The sequence below is a fragment of the Neolamprologus multifasciatus genome, chromosome 2 (assembly GCF_963576455.1).
Source record: "Neolamprologus multifasciatus chromosome 2, fNeoMul1.2, whole genome shotgun sequence".
Classification (NCBI taxonomy): domain Eukaryota; kingdom Metazoa; phylum Chordata; class Actinopteri; order Cichliformes; family Cichlidae; genus Neolamprologus; species Neolamprologus multifasciatus.
Genome location: NC_140440.1, coordinates 26,068,577 through 26,083,914, shown reverse-complemented (window position 1 = coordinate 26,083,914; position 15,338 = coordinate 26,068,577). Strand labels below are relative to the sequence as shown.

The 15,338-nt window shown below is 38.0% G+C and overlaps 2 long non-coding RNA genes across 2 annotated transcripts; one reads left to right on the top strand and one right to left on the bottom strand.

Annotated features, from left to right (window-relative positions):
* The first annotated feature begins 1,245 nt into the window (after nucleotides 1-1,245).
* LOC146524498 (uncharacterized) lies at nucleotides 1,246-5,087 on the top strand. The gene is made up of 2 exons (XR_014869310.1): nucleotides 1,246-2,150; nucleotides 3,170-5,087. It is a non-coding gene; the product is annotated as an uncharacterized LOC146524498 (long non-coding RNA).
* Nucleotides 5,088-8,036: 2,949 nt separating this feature from the next.
* LOC146524497 (uncharacterized) lies at nucleotides 8,037-9,779 on the bottom strand. Its single transcript, XR_014869309.1, has 4 exons — nucleotides 9,591-9,779; nucleotides 9,262-9,347; nucleotides 8,863-8,934; nucleotides 8,037-8,703 (listed from the first exon to the last, which is right to left on the bottom strand). It is a non-coding gene; the product is annotated as an uncharacterized LOC146524497 (long non-coding RNA).
* Nucleotides 9,780-15,338: the final 5,559 nt, after the last annotated feature.

The following is a 15,338-nucleotide window of genomic DNA, read 5'->3' as shown; positions in this document are numbered from 1 at the left end:
TTGGGCGCCCGTAGGGAATTGCTCGCACTTCAACCTCCAGCCATTGGCCAACTCTAGAGTAACCAAGTAGTAGGGTGTGACGGACCTGTACGTAGCCATGGGAAGGTGGACCCTCCTGGTTACCTTGACTACGAAGCTCACCTTTACAAGACAAAGACAGAATCGGCAAATACAGACTATTATGTCTGCTCTCATATGCCCAGCACGCCTTTGAGACAAATCAAAGCAGGCCTAAAATCAGGACTATGTAAGCGATACAAGTGACAGGTTTTCTTGGCTTTACATTAGCTCCTGGTTACAGGTGCTAAAAAGACTACTCATCAGAGTTGGGATATTTCTACTTTTATTTTGTGTCTTTGTAACGTGTATACTGCCATGTTTAAAACTCTTGATTAACCGCATAATATTTTCCACTGTTGCTGATTACATAGCCGTGACAAGTGATGATAATGACTCCGACCTGTTGGAACATGAAGACTTTGTGTGACCAATGACGATGTGACAGAAAATGTACAACAAGATGTTACATACTGATATCTCATTTAAATGTATACTGACAACAGGAGGGAATGTCAATGGAAAATTGTACTTAGTAGTCAGTATAATCTTTTAATGATATAATTTTGTATATGGTAGAATACTGCATGTAACCATTTGTGTTTATTGAAAGGATGTCTCATCCTAGGAAGTCTGTAACATTCCAGGGTGTTCTGGCTTTCACCCCCACATCCCAGGAGCATGAGAAAGTTCGTACCTTGTTTTATTGTTTTACGGTAGGATTAACGTAGTTATATCTGTTTCCAGTCTAAGTGGTTTTGGTTTGATGAACTGCTGGACTTTCCAGACCAGCAGTTTTAGGGAAGTCTTTATGGGGTCACACTCTGACCCCCTCCTCACACACACACACCACACACACACCACACAAGCACCCACTGAAGTGTATAAATAAAGGACCAGGGCAAGTCCTCAGCGCGAGTCTCTGAGTCTCACTCTAGGCTGCCCTTGCTAGCAAGAAATTCTGTGTGTTTCTCCTCTCTGATTCTCTGCTGAAGAAGTGTTTTAGAATATATCTCTTAACAGGCTATGTTCACACTGCAGGTCTTAATGCTCAATTCTGATTTTTTTTCTTTTTTTTTTTCTTTTCACACTACAAATAAAATGCGACAACAAACGCGCTGTCCTGCAGCACTGTTGACATTTTCAGGTTGTTGTGGTGGGTCCAACCGCTGCAGCATTTGGTCAGGGTCACGTCGAAGATGGTTGAGAGGAGAGCAGGAATCCAGGTCAGCCTCGGCTTTCAGGGCCGGCAAAGCAGCCTGTAATTAAACATAAAGAGAAAAAACAAAAAACAAAACAAAAACAGACGAACAGGAAAATGATGTTGTTTTGGCTGTGTTATTCAGAGAGGGGAGAAACACCGGGCCAGGCCCTGTGTCAGCCTTCTCTCCCCCCCCTTTTTTTTTTTTTTTTTCTTACCATATAATCAATTCATAGCCCACCAAGTTGACAGGACAACACTGGTACATGTTTAAATTCTTAAGATCATGTTTAAACTCACAAAAGGGATTTTTCCTTCCTTCCGTAATCACTTGTGTTGATCAATCAGCAGAAAACATCTCACAATCTTAACCACTAAATTTGTTGTTTCATCACTGGTTGGTCATACCAGTCTCTTTCTTTTCTTTCTTCTTTAAGTTGTTGTCCTGCAACCCAGAGAGTTTATTTGTTAGTAGTGGATAAACTTCACCATTTAACAACAGGTGTATGTTAAGTTTCCCTGTTTCAACCTTGCTGAAAAATCTTCACATGTTTATGAGTGTAAGCTGCTTTTTCATTGCATGTGTGTGCATTTGTAGACTGGTTCTTTTAATTATTATTATTTTGTTTCTCAAACAAGGCGTTTCCTTAAAAGGATCCTTTCTCTCACTCTGAACACTCAGCTACTCTCACTGACTGTCCATCAATCTCTGTCCTGTCCCGCAGCTCGCTCTGTGGCAGCCGCGTCCCTTATTGATGACACATCGTCCCAACACAGCTCTGACCTGTCAGACACAAGGACCGAACACTCTGATGAGGATGTGGGAGATAAAGGGCACAAACGCAGTACCAGTGTCAAGGCAACCAAGAAGCCTGCTGCTGCTAAGACAGAGGTAGGGCATACACGCTTTGTAGATTTGTCAATCACAGGGCAATTTTCTTAAATTGTATATTACAATATTCAGTCACTAGCCACTTTAAGTGCACCTTCAAATGCTCATTACCCAGCAACTGCATTTAGCCATGTAGACATGGTCAAGATGACCTGCTGAAGTTGAAACTGAGCATCAGAATGAGGGAAAATGTTGTTTAAGTGACTTTGAAAGTGATTTGTTTGTTTGTTGGTGCCAGATGGGTTGGTCAGAGTATTTCGGAAACTGCTGAGGTTCTCCCACACATTCATCTCTAAGGTTTACAGAGACTGGTCTGAAAAAGGAAAAATATCCAGGGGCTCTACAGTCACCCGATTTCAGTCCTATAGAGCGTCTTTGGGATGTGGGGGAATGGGTGTGGACAGAAATCTTCCAGCACCTTGTTGAATCTGTGCCTTGAAGAATTCTGAAGGCAGACGAGGCCCCAGCCCTGTACTAGCAAGGTGTACCTAATAATCTGACCAATAAGTGTAGCATTCAGTATTTCCTAATATTTTTTTTCTTCCTCAACAATTAACCTACTTTAATTTGGTAATAGTAATGTATGCATTTCATTACTAATAGCTCAGTTCATTTCCAATAAAACGGCGATAAATGATTTCATGTTGCACACATTACCTCTTGACCTACATTTAGTTCTGACCCACAGATTACATGTATGCTTTCACAAGCAATTAAGTGGCCTGTGAGTTCATATAACCATACCTGTAATTACACAGGCAAGTGATACTACCTGCACCAACTGTATATACATCAGATGTTCCTGTGGTATTTTGCAGCATCAACAGTTCACTCAGAAATGGCACGCTGCTCTTTATGGAGACTTTATTTTCACTGTTTACACAGATTAAACATGCTTTGAGCAGCAGTTACAATGCAACTAATAACTCGTACTCTTGTTAGTGAAACCTCTCATTTTCCCAGTCTTTGATTGATCAGCTTTAGTAATCACTCTCTTTATTTTCTTCTTCTGCGGCCAGACTCAAACCAAGACAGTGAAGAAGCCAGTGAAGAAGAAGACGACAACTAATAACGCAGAGACGCCACCATGAGTCCTGCAGCCCACACATGCACTGGCCTCCACTCGCTCCGCCCACAGCCTGCAGTCCCTTCCTCCTGTTTGGTGTCCACACAAGCGCACATATACACTTTACATACATACATTCATTTTAAATACGGTTCTTTTAAAGTTACAGGCCCTTGTTTATGTCTCGTTCTCTTTAAGGAGAATTTAGCTGAGATTTAAATGAGACTGAGACTTTTTTTTCTTTTTAATTTCACACAGGCCACAGTCTTCAGCTAATCTTGACCTGACCGTGTGGTAGAAATCATCCAAAGTTTGTCTTTTGAAGCACTGAAAAGTGGGAACTCTGGGCTCTCAGTATTTTGCCATCATTTTAAACTAAGGAGAAAAAGGCAAAATCTCCTTTGAGGCCTACATTAATTAATGAGTGGATGAGTGTATCCATCCATACTGCTGTTAAGCTCAGCACACCTGTCACTCAGGACCAGCCTGTCTTCACTCTTTTACAGCAGTGTATCCTGTCTTTGTTTAATGTTGAACTAATTCTTTTTTTTTTTTTTTTTGCGTCCAAAGTTTCATTGTTAGCTTGTCCTCAGTCTGTTTCCTCTGAGTGAGTCTGGCTCTGCCACGTTCAGGTCTCACTCTTTCACGTCACACACAGTGCTGATGATGAATTATTTGTTCAGTGCTGGTTTTGTGATTCTCGATCTGGACGCTACTCTGAGGTCATATGTAACTATGATCTGTGATGTTAGTAATTAATATGATCAGCTGTGCTCAGCTGGATCTGTGAAGGCAATGCTGCCAATGAGTGTTGACTTTCATGCTGGTGTTTTTGAGCTAACTTATCCACTTTCACTACAAAGGTGATGTTTGTATATCATTTCCTTTCAACATTACACAGTGACCCAGCACCTCTGCATTTTCTTTTACTCCTTCTATCCAGCTGTGTGGTGACACTTGACCTGATTAATAGCGTTTCTGCACACTGGAAGCTTGGATGGACTACAGAAATATGTGAAATAAAACTACTGCAAGTGATCATTTTAGTCTCAGATATGCAGGGAGAGTGAGAGCAGGCTGTGGGTGTTTCTAAAGTTACTGGACTTCTGGTTGTCAGCCACTGCATTAGGTATACTGGGTACACGAGAGCATGAGAGGAGGTCAGTGCTCATTACTGCTGTCAGCAGTGTGACTCTTGAACCAGTAGGGGGAGCCAGAGCCCACCTCCACTGTTAGCTGAAGTTGCTGAACCACATGTAAATAGTAACCTTGACTGTATATACAGTATGAGCTTGCTTGCCTTATTCATTCTCTGGGCTTAAATCAGTTTTTAATCATTTCTGTGTATTTTTCATTCTTAGTCTTGACAAATCACACGTTCTGACTGAGACCAGAGGAACCTCAGACTTTCAGTAAAGACTTCTGGTAGTAGAAGTGATTATTGAATTTTAAATTAACATGTTTACTTTTCTCCTTGAGACATTTAACTTCATCTCAGTGTAGGGAATCAGCTTGTAAATTTACATTTTATTTTTGGTATTTTAGGGCCAAAAGTTGGAAACAAGACTTTTTTTTTTCTTCTTCTCCTTAATTTAATGTTTACACCGAATAAAAACACATCACATACTGAAAAGACATTTTGTGTTATGAAGAGAACATTCTTCATTTTTATCTTGTGTCATTTTGAGATATTTATTGCTGATTATTTTGAGTTTAAAATCAGTATTATATACAGGGACGTTCATTTGTATCTTGTTTGTGTCAGTTATCAAAGCTCCACATCAAAGAGGATAATTTCATGTGCCGGCACAGTGGTACCTTATAAGGTCATGTAATGGTTAATAAAATACTAATAAAGAACATTAAATTTGTCTGTTTCTGTTGATTCTTGTGCAGCTCAAAGCAAATCATCTACACAGCAGCCACTAAGTGGCATTAGCTCAGTTGTTTCTAGTAATGGCAAAGCCTCTCAGACCTCACTGAAGAAAGACAAACTGATTTTGATGGGTAGGGTTGTAAAAAAATATGTAAACTGTATTTTAACTGTGCTTTCAGAAATGTATGTTTTTGTTTTGTTTGTTTTCCCCCTAATATCTCATCATTCACTCATTCATTCATTTCAAAGTCTCATAGCTCACTCTGGAGCCTCACCCTGTCTCTTGATATAGTTAGTCATCATCTAACCCACATGATGATTCCGTAAACAGAGATGATATACACTTTGTTATCCGTTTCATCAACAAACTGAGTTTATTTATATAACTTCTATTCACAACAGCGGTCTTAAGACACTGTATATTGTAAGGCAGACCCAGCTATGTTAAGGAGAACATCAGCAATCAGAAAATCTCCTGTGAGCAAGAGATGACAGGAAGGAAGAACTCCCTTTTAACAGGGAGAGACCTCCATCAGGATGAGATTTAGGGAGGAGCAGCCATCTACTACTTCTACTGGTTGGGTGTTTGTTGTTTTTGTGAAGAGACTATAATGTCTCTTATGGACATATAAATCTACATATAAGATGACAAAGAATTGGAGTACAAAAATTTGAATAAAGAACAACTTACTACAAGTAAGGGAGATGCGAGTCTTAGTAACAACAAATAAAAGTAAAAGATCATGAACCAGCTACACAATGGGCTGTTATATTCCGGCTTCAAATGTCAATATTAACCAATATTAATGAACTCAATTCCTAAATGTTGATTCTGTTCATCCTGACATAGCATTTTCAGTGGGAGAAACATTTCATCAATCATCCAAGTGACTTCTTCAGTCTCAGCTGACTGCGGGACTCCATTGTGGACAATCACACCTGCTCCATTCCACTCTTGTGAAGCAGCAGACTTCCTTCTCCCAGTAACTGATTCAACATTTGAGCCATAAAGTATAGTTCAGGAAATCATTATTGTTCTCTCTGTAAAAGTGTACAATAACTCTTCATTATGTGGCAGGATAAATACAGCATCTCTCTCTCTATGTATACCTTTCCGTGAAACCATACAGTTGGGCTATAAGCAGGAAGAGGAAGGGTGAAGGTAATCCAGAGTAAGAACCCATGAAATATTTGCGTCACCTCTAACAGTTTCCCTGTAATATCGCTCAAAGATGAGAATGTTTGAAGTACAGTACTGTAATTTTGGAGTTTACTTTTCATTTTGTCTTAAACCGTACTGTTCAAAGAACTGTTAGGCACAAGAGGAAGAGTGGGGGTAACCCAGATTAAGAATCCAGTGAAATACTTGCCTCACCTCTAACAGTTTTCCTGTAATAAAATTTAAAAAAATACACAATATCAAAAATATAGCACTGCAATTTTACTTAGCTGGGGATAAGGTCAGGTTGAATAGAAATATATATTTATTTATTTATAATATTATATATATATATAATATTTCAAATGTTGAAGTGGATTGAATAATACAATAGTAAAAATTATGGCAGGACATAGAAGACTGTTTCTAAGCCATATTGTAGGTGCGGCTGGGGGTGTGGCTAGCTTGACTGTCACTTCACATGTGAGGGCTCACTTGATCACAGTGTCGCAGCAGCGAAATATTTACCCCTCCCAAATGCGTTAAACCAAAAGTAACAGTAGCCTGTTTTGAAAATGTAATAAAACGTGCAGATACTTGTTTGAAAATGAGATAATGAGAAAAACTAAAAAGTAGTTTTAAAAACTACTCAAGTATAGTAGAGATAGAGTAGAGATACCTGAAAATATTACTTAAGTACAGTAGCGAAGTATTTGCATGCTGTTACTTCCCATCTCTGTTTACACTGAATAAAAAGACATCTCATGCTGAAAATATATCTTGTGTTAAGAGGATGTCACTCTGTGTTTTTATCTTGTGTCATTTTTACATATTGTCTTGTATACAGGGATGTTTATTTATGTCTTGTTAGTGCCAACTCTCAAAGCTCCATATCAAAAGAATAATTTCATGTGACAGCACAATAGTACCTAACAAAGTCTTGTAATGGTAATTAAAATACTAATAAAAAAACACACATTTTTTGTGTTTCTCTGCATTGTGTCCATTATGGTTGAAAGCAAACTTTCTTTACAGAGCTCTGTGTGCCTGTTAAATCTTTCTGAGCAGCCTCAGTGAAGAAAGACAGTATGAAAACTTCCAAGACAGTATGAAAACCCAAAAACTAGAATTTAAAAACTAGATTAAAACAAAACAAACAATCAAAAAACACATTTAACCCTCAAAGACAGCAAACTTTGGTAGCTGACTCTGGAGGTTCACACTATCTCTTGGTTTAATTTATTAGTGGGTTCTTTTCTTTGTATCTTAAAATCTAAAAGTGTTTTGTTCTCATCCATCTTTGTATCGTTGCTTTAATTGTGTAAGCAGGAAAATAGTGTACAATTTGTTGATGAGGAAAAAAATACCAGAGTTGGTTGTCACAATTCTGTTTTATTTAATCATAGACAAAATACAAATCTGAATTTAAAAGATTTGTCTGTATTAATCTATTAATTTTACTGGATGATGAAGCTGGTGAAGCTGGATGAAGCTGTTGATTCCAGGTTGTGACTTTAGGTCCTGTGTAAAAAGATCATCTACTTTTTGGTTAAATATTGTTGTAATATTTTCTTTAACCAATGACACAAAACTATTGTTAACATTTTCTCTCCACAACCTCTTCAGAATAGGTTTAATTTTCTCTGATAGAAGTATTAAAGAATCAATTTTCTCATCTCCAAGCTCCAAGAAATCTTTACGCAGCCGAGTTGATAATTCTGCAGCCAGCTCCACTAGAGCTTCTCGAGCAACTTTAATATTCTCATTGTTTTCACCATGTGACAATTTTAAACGTTTTTCTAATTTTTTTTTTAAATTCTTATAATCCAGTTTGTAGGGAATGTTCTCATATTCCTCAACACGAGACTTGAAAGGACTCTCAGGATTCATGATGTCTTCAGGTGAAAGCTCATTAAAGTAACCTGGTCCACAAAGTCCCCAAGGTATTGTGTATGTCAAAACTGTGATAGCATCATATTTTACATACCATTCATAAGCTTTGATTAAAATCAAAAACATACAACCCTCAATTTGATCATACCTTTCTAAACATGGACTATAATATGAATAAAAAAAAATCCATTTAATTTTTTTATCATTTTGTGCTAAAAATGTATTCACATCATCAAGTAAAATTTCTTCACTGTGTCTTGTGTTTGTATATTGATTTGGTCTTCGACGTTTTTTTGTTGGAATATATGGACGAACCTCGTCAAAGATCTTTACCGTATTATCTTCCATGCAGATAATGACAAATGCAGATTGGCTGCATTTGTCATTTGAAATTTCTATATATGATTTCCGTGATGTATAAATATACACATTTTCTCCTATTACTGGGTGCTCTTCCTTCATTATATCTTCGTACATTTTTATTTTATTCATTTTCTTCTTTTTAGTAAGATTAGTGTTCGGGTCAGACGATGTATCCTTCTTCTTGTGGTCATCTTTCCTGAATAAGGGGAAAAATCATTGTACAAAACATCCCCATATGCTGCACACAGCACAAAGAGCAAAGAGCAGTGTAACTGCAAACTGCTAATATACTGAAGTGCTAAGTTACTCTGTGTCAGATGAATCATTCACAATGTGGGCAGATTGTAATACTTACCCAGTAGTTGTATAATTCTTACGAACTGAATCAATAAAATTTTCGAAGGGGGAGGGATCTATCGTCTTATGCCTTGATGGGAATAAAATGTGAAATACAGATATTTAGAGATAAATTTAATTGTCCCTTTTTCAAGGACGCATTGGTAACATATTGAAGTAAGAATACATTGCAAAACTATACATTGATAAGTAGTTAAAGTATTACTGTTAAAGGAGCAAGATAAAACAACATGAATGTTAAAAACTGATAAATTTAAACATAATAAATGAAAATCATGAATATAATAAAATTATTTAAGTTTCACTACAAAATTGATTCCTTCTCTTTTTACGTGTACTTCTCCCAGTTTATGACATGAGCAGTTTTAGCTACAATATTTTGTTTTCATATGCTTACCTTTGTTGTTCAAATCCATTTAAGATGTTAGTTGAATGTATACTTTCAATAATTTTTGTTTCCCAAATCTTGTTTGTTTGGGCCTCCTTTGTGGAAAAAAAAAGTTGACATAAAGCAAATTGTACTCTGTAATCTACCAGTTTGATCACAGAATTATTGTTAACCAAGCAGATTTGCTAAATTTGCCATAGTAAGCAATAACATATGAAGGAGAGACAACAACAGAGATGCACATTTACATAGGTTAAAGCCATAAACAATATCTGATGTCAAAATTATGTGCAATAACATGAATTTTGAAAAGCAAGAAGATTTATTGCTGCACTTACCAGAGGTATTCCACCACCAGCTTCTTGGATACAAGGTTTACTTTCTGAAGTGAGCTTGTGTTTTTTACTCATGATAAATTTTGAAATTTTGCTGATAGATCCCTCCCCCGCGCGTTGACTTTGTGAAGAACTTTTACTACTGTTTAGTTTTTTATCTAAACCAAATTTAATCATTTGGTTTAGATAAATGGGTGTTCTTTAGCCCAGGCTTTATATACTCTATCGTCCCTTCCCTTGGCCAATCAATTTGGAGAATCTGCTGCTGGAATGCTGTTTGTCAAGGCTGAAGGGTTGGGGCAACCAAGCAAGCACCAGTTTCTTGTCGATCTTTGCTAGGAAGTATTTATAGTGAAAATTAAGTAATTAACATTGCACAGAAAAGTTGTGTTTCATGAAATAGTTATTGTCACTGCACAACACTTCTTGTCCAGGTTCCCTCTGTGCTGCTGAGGGCATATTTTATTTGTGCGCATGCTAAGTACATTTGTTAACCAGTGTGGGAAGACCAGTATAAGTAAAGGTGGCAAAGCCGCTCGCTTAGACCAGCATACAAACTGCCATAGATTCTGGTGCTTTTGGAAAGCAAGAAAAAGTGCACACCTCAATATCTGTCTGTCACCTCAAAGAGACAGACAACAGCTCCACTTTTAAGATCAGACTTTACATTTTTGTTTTTAATAAAGCATGTAGTTAGATCAGCTGGATAAGGTGACCATGAATCCTCCCTTAGCTATGCTGCAAAATGCTTAGGCTGCAGGAGGCTTCCCATGATGATTTTCTTCTTTACTGTTCTTTTACACTTACTGTGTGTCTATACACCATTCGGCATTTCATCATAAGTCAATATTAATCTCTGGTTCTCTTCCACAGTGTGTCTTTTGTACTGTCTTCCTCCCCTAAGCCACATTTGCAGCAGGTGGCTTCTTCTACGTGAGCTTGGTTCTGCTGGAGGTTTCTTCTTGTTAAAAGGGAGTTTTTCATTCCCGCTGTTGCCAAGTGTTCAACAGCCAAGTGTTCTCCATTATTGTCCGGTCTTTACTTTAGAGTATGAAATGCCTTGAAGCAACTGATTTAGCACTACATACTGTAAAAAATGTAATTAAATATTTTCTTGTAATAGATTACCAAATAATCTGAACATTTATTTTAAAATCAAAACTGCCTGTTATTATTGTATTGCTTTATTTTTCATTCCAGTTTTACTTTTGATTTCTATTATTGTACACCCTGAGAGTCACACAAATGAAAGCATACAAAGTCATGTTTGTAATATCTTTGCAGGCTTGATGCATTCATCAGGGATCTAACAATCGGTGGGTGTGCCAGGCTGAGGTGCAGAAATGCAGTCACTCCTGAAGTTGAGTATCATGTGATACTGTTTACCTGCCAAATAGTTTTTATGTGTTAATCTGTGAAAGTGTCATGGTCCTGGGTCTTTTGACCAGTGTCTCGGGTTATTGTATTCTGATTTACTTCCCTCAGTCTCATCAGCTGTGATTTCCCCCCAGATGTGTCTCCGTCCTGCCTCCCATTCCCTGATTGCCCTGTGTGTACTTAAGCCCTGTGTTTTCCGTTGTGCGTTGCTAGTTTGTCTGTATGGTTCCCCTGCGTCTGTCTATGTCTCCCTGCAGCTCTGTTTGTGTCTCAAGGTTTCAGGTTTGTTTTGTTCTTAGTTTTCCAAGTTTCGGTTTTGTCAGTTCTGTTCTCGCCACCCTCACCTTTTATTGTATGTCATCCTGCTGAATAAAGCTCACTCACATCAGCATTGCCTGCATCTTGGGTCCATTAATAATTCCCACATGGCTTGCCTCGTGAACTGTGACAGAAAACCTATAAAACACCACGTATTTACAAAATGAAAACATAGTTTACTAAAAAAAAGGACAACTTTTATGTCTTTTTTTGTTTAGTAATTCCATAATTGGTTCTGCAAAGGGTTAGCTGCTTGTCATTTGAGTTGTACTCTCAGGGGTCTTGGTCTGTGACCCAGAATTTTGAGTTTATTTTGTATTTTTGATTTCTTATGTTATTACGGAATAATGTTAAGTTCTTGTGTTGTTATTTTTAGTTTGGGATTAGTTGAGTTTTAGTCTAGTTTATGTTTCACCTATGCCTCCTTATTTATGAGACACATGCAAAGTCAATCTTTGTAACAGGTTTGCAGACTTAATCACGTGTCTATGGGTACAACGTCATGTTGAACAGCAGGAATGCTTTTGTTTCTCTAACGTCAATAACAATGTTCACATGCACATTTTCAAAACAATCATAGGAGATGTCTTGATGCATTCTCAATCATCCAGGGAAGCAAATCTCCAAAAAGTTGAATCTGTTCATCTGGACGTAGCGTTTTGTGGGAGAAACGTTTCGTCACTCATCCAAGTGACTTCTTCAGTCTCAGCTGACTGCAGGTTTCCCCAAATCTTATAAACAGTACATTTGCATAATGACTAAAACTCGCACCACTGAAGGAACAATGGGCTGGGAGGTCAGTTCCTTAATCTTAATTATGCAAATTCTCATGACCATTGATCAACAACCACTGACCAAAACCCACTGATCAAAGACCACTGATCAATGGCCATGAGTACCATTCATAGAGAGTTGGGGAATGGCTGCAATCACAGCATTGTAAGATGGTTTTCGCCATGAGAGAAGGACAACCGCTGCCCAAGCGAAAACCTGTAGTGATCCCATATGCAATTCATCATGAAAAGCCTTCAGCTAAACCAAAAGCAAGAGTGCTGACAGGGACTAGAAAGAGAGAGCATATTTCTCCTGTTTTGGCTTCCCTTCATTGGCTTCCTGTTAAATCCAGAATTGAATTCAAAATCCTGCTCCTTACATACAAGGTCTTAAATAATCAGGCTCCATCTTATCTTAATGACCTTGTAGTACCATATCACCCTGTTAGAGCACTTCACTCTCGCACTGCAGGCCTACTTGTTGTTCCTAGAGTATTTAAAAGTAGAATGGGAGGCAGAGCCTTCAGTTTTCAGGCCCCTCTTCTGTGGAACCAACTTCCAGTTTGGATTCGGGAGACAGACACTATCTCTACTTTCATGATTAGGCTTAAAACTTTCCTTTTTGCTAAAGCATATAGTTAGGGCTGGACCAGGTGACCCTGGATCCTCCCTTAGATATGCTGTAGGCTGCCGGGGGATTCCCATGATGCATTGAGTTTTTCCTTTCCAGTCACCTTTCTCACTCACTATGTGTTAATAGACCTCTCTGCATTGAATCATATCTGTTATTAACCTCTGTCTCTCTTCCACAGCATGTCTTTTATCCTGTCTTCCTTCTCTCACCCCAACCGGTCGCAGCAGATGGCCCCGCCCCTCCCTGAGCCTGGTTCTGCCAGAGGTTTCTTCCTGTTAAAAGGGAGTTTTTCTTTCCCACTGTCGCCAAAGTGCTTGCTCATAGGGAGTCATATGATTGTTGGGCTTTTCTCTGTATCTATGAAGCGCCTTGAGGTGACTTTTGTTGTGATTTGGTGCTATATAAATAAAATCGAATTGAATTGAATTGAATTGAATTGAATTGAACTGAACTGAACTGAACTGAACTGAATTGATTTGAATTGAATTGAATTGAATTGAATTGAATTGAATTGAATTGAATTGAATTGAATTGAATTGAATCAGGCATCTATAGCCTCAGGCTGAACATCAGGAATGCTTTTGTTTCTGTAACGTTTATAACCGAAATGTCAGTCACACACACATAAACATGCAAAGCAAATCTCCAACACTTTAGTTAGTATTCAGTGTCTAACAATGGGTCCAGTCTCAGGTGAAACTGCAGCTGGTACAACATCATGTTTGCAGCAGAAAGAAATTCAAGATGAAGTTCAAATGACTTGAGAAATGGTGGAAATGGTCTGCTAAAGACTAGTCTTCCATCCCAACATGCACATTTTCAAAATAAACACAGACAAAAAAATCAGCATAACAAACATACTGAATGAATAAATAATAATAGAGAATCCACACAGATTCATGTATGAAGTAAAACTATTTTTTATGAATAGAAGCCTTCATCCAGAAATATAAAACCTATACTGGTAAAAAGGATTGAATGGTCTGATAAAATCAAACCAGCCAACCTCTGTAACTGTCTGTTATACAGGGATTCTGGGTTCAACTCGCAGATAAGGCTTTTAGAAAATGAAACAATTTGACTTAATGAGTTTTTGTTTTTTTACAGATAACTTTCACAATCCTGACACCAAAGACAAAACAAGCTCAGTAAAAGCAGCTGGAAATGAAACCCAGTGTGAAATGACGTTTCCTCCAACATGACAGACACTGATGTGGAGTTTTGCACACAGCTTCAGTTTGATTCAAAGCTCAGTTTAGACTCAGTAATTGTTCCAAGATATTTGTAAGGCTGAAAATATTTTACTCTCCAACTCTTATTAATGTGACATCTTGTGTATAAGTGTATTTTATAAAACTAGAATATCAGAATAAAATATTGATAGTTTTGCTGTTTTGTTCACAATTGTATTGACACCAGTTCCAATATAAATTTTTCCTGTAGGCTTGATTTGTTACTTCCTGATCATTATTCAGTTTGCTGGTTTAATCAGTTACTTGTCTCGGAGCCTTTTATAGATAAACACATGAAAACAATCCCAACTGTGTGAGATTTCACTGATATCCTCACTCAGGCTCATTCGGGATAGACAGCAATGTTTTGTCATACTCTTCTCTATGTAAGGGGGACCTGGTCTGAAATCAGTTTTGGGATAGATATAATAGGGAACGGGGCCAAAATAATTGAGGGAAAATGACATACAGGAAATACAGGACTCAGATTTGAGTAAACGACCACAAATATTGTGAGGTCAGTACGATTTGATAATGCTATGTGATAAACCACCAGACAATGTGAGTTCTGCCAGCTTGTTTTAATGTTTATCCAAGAAGCTTTTAAGCAGAGACATTGCAGAAAAATGTCAGTGTCCCCCTCATCCTTTTAACACAAACACTGTGAATGTCCCTGCACTACTTTCGTTTCTGCTAATGTACATCATGTCAATCACACACACACACACACACACACACGCACACACACACACACACACACACACACACACACACACACACACACACACACACACACACACACCCAACAATCCAAATCGAGGGCTGATCAGGTACAGCCACGGGTTGAACAGCAGGAATGCTTTCATTTCTGTAATGTCAGTAACTGAAATGTCAGTCACACACATAGACATCCATCCATCCATGTGCATGTGTAACAATGGGTTCAGCCTCAGGTGAAACTGCAGGAATGCAGTGAGTCCTGAATGAAGCTGGTCCATCAGGATACGTGCTACTGAAAGAATTTCAGGACTTTGTTTGTACCTGCAGGTAGAAATGGTCTACCATAGATAAGTTTTACATCCTCATATGCATTTTCAAAACAAACACTGACAACAGATAAGCGTAATACAGCACACTGAATAGAGGAATAAATGAATGATCCACAGAGCATCATGTATGAAGTGAAACTGTAATTTATTTATCTGAGTTATGGCTGCTGGAACAAAGATGTTTCTAAACTTGAACCTTCGTCCAGAAGGAAGAAACCGATCTTAGTGAACAAGGAAGTGGGAAGAAGCGGTGCTCAGACTTTGTTATCAAATGTTTATGGTAATGTTGATTAAATAGTAATAAGATGTTTTATCATATACCTTTTACACACTTTCATTGCCTAACTGTAACATCTACTCTTACTAGT